Below are 9,176 nucleotides of genomic sequence, written 5' to 3' on the forward strand. Positions count from 1 at the left end.
CCCAGAGGCTCGAAAAATCACAATTTAGGCCAAAGTGGCCCGAAAAATCACATTCAGGCCAAAGTGGCCCGAAGATTCACATTTAGGCCAAAGTGGCCCGAAAAATCACATTCAGGCCAAAGAGGCCCGAAAAATCACAATTCAGGCCATAGAGGCCCGAAAAATCAGATTCAGGCCCCAGAGGCCCGAAAATCACATTCAGGCCCCAGAGGCCCGAAAAATCACAATTCAGGCCACAGAGGCCCGAAAATCACATTCAGGCCCCAGAGGCCCGAAAAATCACATTCAGGCCACAAAGGCCCGAAAAATCACAATTCAGGCCCAAGAGGCCCGAAAATCACATTCAGGCCCCAGAGGCCCGAAAATTCACATTCAGGCCAAAGTGGCCCGAAGAATCACAATCAGACCACAGAGGCTCGAAAAATCACATTCAGGCCCCAGAGGCCCGAAAAATCACATTCAGGCCCCAGAGGCCCGAAAATCACATTCAGGCCACAGAGGCCCGAAAAATCACATTCAGGCCACAAAGGCCCGAAAAATCACATTCGGCCGCAGAGGCCTGAAAATTCACAATTCGGCCTAAGGCCCGAAATTCAAAACTCGGCCTAGGGTCCGAAAATTCACAACTCAGACCAAGGCCCCACAATCCCAATTTGGCCCAAGGTCCGAGTTTTCGCCTTCAAAATTTGCTCCATCAGACAACCACTGGCTCTCATAAATCATTTTTATGATAGCCAGTGGGGGGCAACTGTGAATACTCAAATTTTGAGGCTTCTCATGTTGTTGGTGGCATGTTAAACTCTTTAAATGGAGGAAAACACGCTGCAGCAACTGTGCAAACAGTCCGGCCGGACCGGAGGCCATTTTGGACATTTACTGGAAATATGTCAATATGGTACTTGAAACGTCCGGAATTTCACGAGGATCGCAGAACCGGTCCCGGAATGATTTTTGGAGGTCGGAAACTCCCAAAAAAGCTCCCGGAGCGAGACATGGTGGCCACCACCAGCTACGGCGGCGCCGGTCGCCGGACACAGCGGCTCCTGCCGCCCAGCATGGGCGGCACCTGCCGCCCCCACCGCCTGGGCGGCAGCAGCCGCCCAGCATGGGCGGCACCTGCCGCCCCACCGACTGGGCGGCACCTGCCGCCCAGCATGGGCCGCACCTGCCGCCCAGCATGGGCCGCACCTGCCGCCCCACCGACTGGGCGGCACCTGCCGCCCCACCGACCAGGCGGCACCTGCCGCCCAGCCTCTTGGGCGGCAGCTGCCGCCCTGGACCCGAAAATGGCCTATAAATAGGCCATTTTCAGCCATTTTCTGGTACCCCGGTCTGTGTTAACGGACGAATCCTTCTCCCTCTCACGCTCCTTGCGTTTTCTTTACCGCTTTTTGCATTTAATTTAATTTTTATTGCATTTTTATTGTGATATTTGGACATTAAAATTAAACAAATTAAAATTAATTAATATTTCCTAAGCGAGGAGCTTAATCCGGAGTTAAGAAGCGGTCGTCGATTAAATCAAGTATGTAAACAAAACTCTGCCTATTTAATTTTAGCACTTCATGCATATTTCTCTTCTACTCTTAATAATTCTACAATTGCATAAATGCATCCACGTCATTATTTTTGGTAAATAAACTGCCTTAATTAATTTGATTAAGCTTAAATGCCCGGTTAATCAATAATCGTGGTATTAAAGTTTAAATCCGACAATATTGGCTAAAAGAGCCTAGTTAATCAATAACTACGGTTCAATTGCCTTATTTCGAACAAATCCGGCTTAAGTCCAATTAATCAATAATTGTGGCTAAAAGCCTTAATCAATCAAGTCTCGACAATAAATTGTGATTAAGCTCGAACGCCCGATTAATCGATAATCGTGGCATTAAAGCCCAAATCGCACATTTTTGGCAAACTAATTGCCTAAAACAACACATTTTGGCCAAAGGCCTTAAAATCAACCATTTTGGCGACATGCCTAAAAATCAATCAATCTTTGGCGAAATGCCTAAACACTCATGCACAAAGCATACACACAAAATGCACAAAGCATACACACACTCATGCACAAAGCATACACACTCATGCACAAAGCATACACACTCATGCGCAAAGCATACACACTCATGCATTAAGCATACCCATTCAAAGCCCTTCAAAGAAGGCCTATCGAACTACGTTGACTTTGATCTTCCATTCAAACGGAAGTACGTAGGCACGTTCGGGATTTCACCCCGGGTGGCAAGTCAAAATCACTCAAACATTTCATTAAATCCATCATTTACCTTGCAAAGCATTCATTCATCGGTTAGTTTATCGGCATGACATAGTCTCGGGATCCATCTCGGGTTCGTAAATTGTGCCTTAAACATTGGGATAATTAATCTAGTAACTAGGTTAATTAAAAATGGAGTCACTTAGGGTTTTTTCCTAGTTTACCCTTAAATAATTAAACAAGGTGGCGACTCACACACTCACGTGCATTTCTTCTCATTCATCATATGCATCACATGCCTATGTACATTTTGGGGAAGGGGTTCACAGATTGCGAATTGTGAAATGGTACCTTAAGAAACCTAATTGTGAGATTTAATGTGGTATAGTCTAATTGCACATAGTTATTTGAAATTGGCATAAAAAATGGTGTTAATTTAATTTCAGAATATTTTTTCTAAATTAATATGATTTTTCCTATTTATTGGGTATTTAATTGGCTAAAAATAGTTATTTGAAGTAATTAATGAAATTATTTTTAATTAATAGTATTTATTTATAATTAGTAGTGATGATTATTATTTTTGATATTTTTTATTATTTATTGAAATTTAATTGTTAAAATATAATTAGAGGTATTTATTTTGCAATTTTATTTGTTAAAATGGATTTTAATAATACTCATTTGGTCTTATGCTTTGGAAAGCTTATGCTATGCACCAAGTATGCTTACTTACTTGACTTTGTAAGTGATACTGGATTATATTAAGTGTGGATCAATATGTTTAACTTAAGATGTTTGAGTTGATTATTCTATGAATGTGAGATTATTGATTATATACATGTTTGAACAATTGTAATTGAGATTTATATGAGGCCTGTGAGCTTCTATAAATCATGAGCACATTACAATTAGATATGTTTACTTGTTATGACTATTAAGTAATACTTGTATTATAAAGTTGTTACCTGGAAATGAAATTAAACTAAATTGACTTAATGAGAATTAATGAGCTCTTACCGTGAACTTGGTTGAGTAGTTGCTATGAAAATAATTATCTGTTCTGAAAATAAAGGCATGTTATGGATTTGATTTGGATTGCACTATGATCATATGACTATTAAGTAATACTTGTATTATAAAGTTGTTACCTGGAAATGAAATTAAACTAAATTGACTTAATGAGAATTAATGAGCTCTTAATGTGAACTTGTTATGACTATTAAGTAATACTTGTATTATAAAGTTGTTACCTGGAAATGAAATTAAACTAAATTGACTTAATGAGAATTAATGAGCTCTTACCGTGAACTTGGTTGAGTAGTTGCTAGAATATAATTATCTATTCTGAAAATAAAGGCATGTTATGGATTTGATTTGGATTGCACTATGATCATATGTCAGACACGTGGAGTGAACGCACTCTACTAACTCTGAATCTGAAAGATTTTCTAAGTCTACTGTTAAAAGGCTAACTAGTCAGTATTAGTCTGACTGTTATCAGACACCGTTCTGTTACCTATTTTGCTTCTATTTCTTCTGAGCATTGTTAAGGCTTAATTATCTGAATTAATGATTAAGAGTGATAATACAATTATAAATTACTAATTACTTGTGATACAAGTTACCTATAAATTGATTGTGTATGATTGCTTGTAATACAAGATACTTATAAATTGATATTACATGGTTGCTTGACATGTAAGTTATTGATAGGAATGCTTATATGATTACTTATGATGCAAGAAGCTAATATATGCATGCAGTAGTGCTTATGTTGTAAGTTAGATTGTCAAATATTATTATATGCTCTTTTGTTATGCCAATCTTTAATATTGAAGATATTATGAGATTACGTGAGTAGCAAGTTACCTTTGTGTACATGATACTATAAATAATATGCTATTGGATATGTGACTTGTTATTGATATGAGATTACTTGTACAATACGTTATGTGGATAATCATATATATGAGATTGCTTGTGAAATAAGTTATTATGTTATGATTGATATTGTTACTTGGAATACAAGTAAACATAAGTGTGACATGATTTAACAAGTGACAAAGTTAGGATTTTTCATAGGAGGGCGAAAATATTTTTTTCTTTATGAGGTGAATAAAAAATAAACTTGATTAAAACGAGTGCCTAAAGATAATGTAATTACATAAACAATATTACATGTGGTCAAATTTTTTAATCAAAATAGTATAAATAACAATAAAATAATAGAGACTTTTTTAGTATATATAATGATTTTAATAGGAAAGAAATAATTTTCTAAAATTTATACATTACAAAATTATAATGAAAATAAATATTAGTATTTAAAATTTTAAATATATTATTATAATTTAAAATTTAATCAATTCAATTTCATATTATTTTCTAAAAACTATTACAATAGAATCATGGATTGTAATATTAAATCCATCTATTTGACTAAATTAAATGTCATATGTGTTTATTCAATGAATTTATAATTCTAAAGTTTTTTTCAAGTTGTTAAATTTTAATTAAATAGCAAATAATAAATAATTAAAATATAAATTTATAATACTATTATATATTTTAATATTTATGTGAATTTTATGTATTTATATATGGAATTAAATTTAAAATTAAAATTAATGATATAACTCATCCCATGGAAACAAAAAATAATTTATTAAAATTATGGAACTTTATGTGCTTATATATATATATCATGACCCAAAATCATGGACCAGACTGATACTGAGGCCCAGATAAGCTGAGGCCCAGATAAGCTTAAGGACCTAAGGCTTGTAGTAAACCTAATTCACATGAATTTATTTCTTTAAGCCGATTCTAGGAGCAATGAGCCCATATTACTGTATTATTAAGTCATATAGTCAATTTATATATTTCTAGCCCAATTTCAATATCTTAAATAATTCATAGCTTGGGCTTGTATTTCATATTTAAATCACATCTTTCATAAAATGGGTAATTGATCCATTCGTACTCTTGGATAGACAATTAGAAAATCCATAGGTTTATCGGATAGCACATTAATAAATTTTACATGATAAAAATGTAATACAAAACTCCCTAACTACGAAGCTCAATAAATAGATGTGGATACATTTTTACACACAATAATGTATATTTAAATATTATCAAAAAGCTAAAAATTACTATTATAACTCTGCGGAGAAGGGTGCAGAGCTTATTTGGACCAATAAAATGTCTACCTCTTGGAAAAAATTAAAGATGTGGATACATTTTTACACACAATACTGTGTATTTAAATATTATCAAAAAGTTAAAAATTACTATTATAACTCTACGGAGAAGGGTGCAGTGCTTATTTGGACCAATAAAATGTCTACCTCTTGGGAAAAATTAAAGGGAAGGGGGTGAGTTTTACAACTCATTGAATAATAATAAATAATGAATAGCCCAAACAATCACGCAAATTGCCTTCCAAATTTATGTAAGGAGCACACGACTAGTCAAGCACATGTCATGGCATCAACATCCAGAAACAATATTACTTGCACATAGTCATATCAAGTGGAGATATAGTCAGTGGCGTCATCGAATCCCCCGACAAGTTGTCCTTATACATGGCTTGTCCTCTTATCCATGTGCACTAGGGAGCCGATCCCCCATACATGACCAACCGTTCTAATCCTCACTTGACCAGTCCTCTCATTGTTTTTCTATTCTCTCATTTCTTTTCAGGTACCTATAGGAGGCCACCTTGTATTTTTCATATCATTTATATATCGATGCACATGGGGGCACCGATCTCCCATACATGACCAACGGTGTCTGAGATCACCCTCATAATCCCATGATGACCCACTTCGTCCTAATTCCACACGGAAACAAGGCACAACATTATCACATCACAAGTAATTTAAACAATTTATTCAATACAATAGATCACAACAATAATCAATATGTAACATATGACTATCGTCATGGTGTATTAATATATAATTCTTATGAATAATGATATTACTATAATGTATATAATTACCTAATAGTCGGATAAATATAATATTGAAATTATAAGGTAGATAATAATATAAGTAGTTATATTTCAATAGGATGATATTACTACAAAGAATAAAGGCTGAGTATTATGTATATATTTATATAGCATAATATGATTGATGCATGTATGCAGATGATGGTAATGCACTATTTATTGTCACCCACAGTGATAGAGGAGGGAAGAAGTGTTAATATGGATTTTGACTTGTAGAAGCGATAGATGAACTCGGATGATCTAGCTAAAATAGAAATGTAAAGGAAAGGACATAATTAAATAAAGAACTTTATCTTAAATAAATCGAGTTAAAGAATTATTCTAAATAGACCTATCTATTTAATCTTTAAAAATAACTAGTCTAGATTCTATTCAAATTGCCTACATTTCCTCTGAAAATCGGATTATCTCCCTGTTAAGAATGTATAATAAAACAATATAAACACAGCCCAATGCATGGGCAACTAACAACAACAATTTCTCATCCGCCATTCTCAGTAATTTCACAATTAGAATTATCTCTTAATACACTTCCAATATTATTATGTCTTCTAATTTAACTCATTAATAAAATTAACTATCTTAAATTTTAATTTTGCATAGTTTACAAATTCTTATAATCCCTAAATGATAATTCATAATCTGATCATTTTACTGATTATTGGAAATTAATTATTCTATTAATTTCACATAAATAACTTAATTAGTTTAATCAAAACTAACTTAATCCAATAACAATAATTTCTAAACTTGAAATTTACATTGAATTTAACAAACTAAGTCTTAAAATATATCAATAAAAAATCAGACTTTGGATTCGGGTTCAGTGTCTGAATTACATATTTTTGCCTTGAGGGGCCTCGCCGCAGTCTCTTCGGCCAGTCGCCAGACCGCCATCACCGCCGCCGTCCACTGTGGGCGAGAAGTCATGGCTTCCCAGAATCGAGCGCTCTTCACAATATCTAGCTCGAATTTCATTGAGGAGTTCATTTTCGGTGGTGATTTGCTAAGTATGTGGCCTAATTTGGCCAAAAAGAGGTCGATAACCAACCTAGCTCCACCATTAATGGTCGCTCCTCAAAACCGGGCAAAAGCTTGAATTTCTTGAGGGGATTTGTTTGTAGGGAAGAAGGAAGTCAATCGGTGCGCTTGCCTTACTCTAGAGTCACCGAAAGTAATGTGAAATCGCCTGAGAATCAAATCGCAAACTAGAGATTTGTTTTTTTAGCTTCGTTTTCGCTCGATTGAAGCTCAAATCGCATGAACCAGGTCTTGGATTGAACCTCTTGCGATGAGTAGGACACTTTAAAGTCCTTAACCGTCTATTTCCATTGAGTTTGGCCGGTGAACAGGAAAGGGGAGGGATGAGCTGGTTAAGTGCTACGATTGCAGCTTCGCGAAGAAGAGAATGAAATGAGAATGACTCGGTCTTATTCAAGCTTTAACTAATTGATCTCAATTCAATTTGAAGAAGATTCTAGGCTTTTAGTGACTTTTGGAATGGCTTTGGTTTGATCTTTGGTTTGCTTCTTTATTTTTGGTTGGTTCCTTGATTTAAATAGTGGCTTGATTTCCTCTATTTATTTTTTATAGAGTTTAAAATTTTAGTTATTATAATAAAATAATATTTTAAATTATTAGATTTAAATTTAAATTGAAGACTTTTGAATTTTAGAAATCAAGTTATTTCAATATATATATATATATATATATATATATATATATATATAAATTAATTTGAATCTATATAAAAATTAACTAAACTTTTCTTATATATAAGAACTAATTAAAATAAGTAGCTAATTCTATATAAATAACTAAACTAGGAAAACCAAAAAATTGCAACCTTTAGGATCTGTTCTTAGGACTTCAAACCTAAACATCAGGTGTAACACCCTCCGCCCAGTCCCATGAGACCCGACGACGGATGCCATATTCGGTGCCGGAGATACCGTCTTAACTTAACATACCAATTATAAAATTAGATTATGAATTAGAAGTAATTGAGTATTCACAAGTTTAGCGAGTAATATGTTTTTTTTATTAGATAATCATTTCATTTCGTTTTCATCTCTTTTTTTTTTTTTTTTTTGAAAAATAGATTGGGAAAAATCCTACAGAAATACTGTAAGAATTTCCCTTTAAAAACTGAGCTCGCCAAACATGTGAATCCAAAACACTCCCAATTAAACTCCAAACTCCCAACAGCTCCACATAATCAGCATAACACAACAACACTTCTATACTTTCAAAACGATATAAATCCTCAATAGCATTTTAATATTCATCAATGAATTGCATTCAGTATATATATCAAGTCTTAATAAACTAATCATACCAACTCTCTTGAAATATTTTATATTCAATCATTTAATGAATCTTATGCTTATCTCCGAATATATATACACCAACATAATTGCTAATTACATGCTTAAGTTATAATTCAAATAACACAATCTCCGAAAATATAATACTTATACATGCCATAATTCTTAATTACATAAATCTCAATCTACTACTACCACAATAGTCACTTCTGCTCTAATGCTACTCTTTTAGTCTTCAAGCAGTAACCACAGTCTTTAACCTGTGCGTGATAAAAATCAACGCGCTGAGTATAAAACTCAGTGGTGCTCATAATTCACATACTTACTAAAGTTGCGATGACAACTTACTTAAAACACAAATTACATAAAATCATTAAATGTCAACATACATTTACATTTATAGCAAAAGAAATATCCAATAAACTATTGATTAATAACATAAAGAGTTTAATTCTTTCAACTCATAAATTCATTACTTGCACATTTATTATACCAAAACATATACTATTTATTTTTAAAACCATGTACCGGAATATCATGCTTTGAAAATTCATTTGATAACATAATCATTAATTTCCACAGTAAGTTTACTAAAATAATATGATCTCAT

This window comes from Jatropha curcas, chromosome 6, assembly GCF_041381405.1.
Source record: "Jatropha curcas cultivar XTBG-Jc1 chromosome 6, XTBG_Jcur_1.0, whole genome shotgun sequence".
NCBI lineage: Eukaryota > Viridiplantae > Streptophyta > Magnoliopsida > Malpighiales > Euphorbiaceae > Jatropha > Jatropha curcas.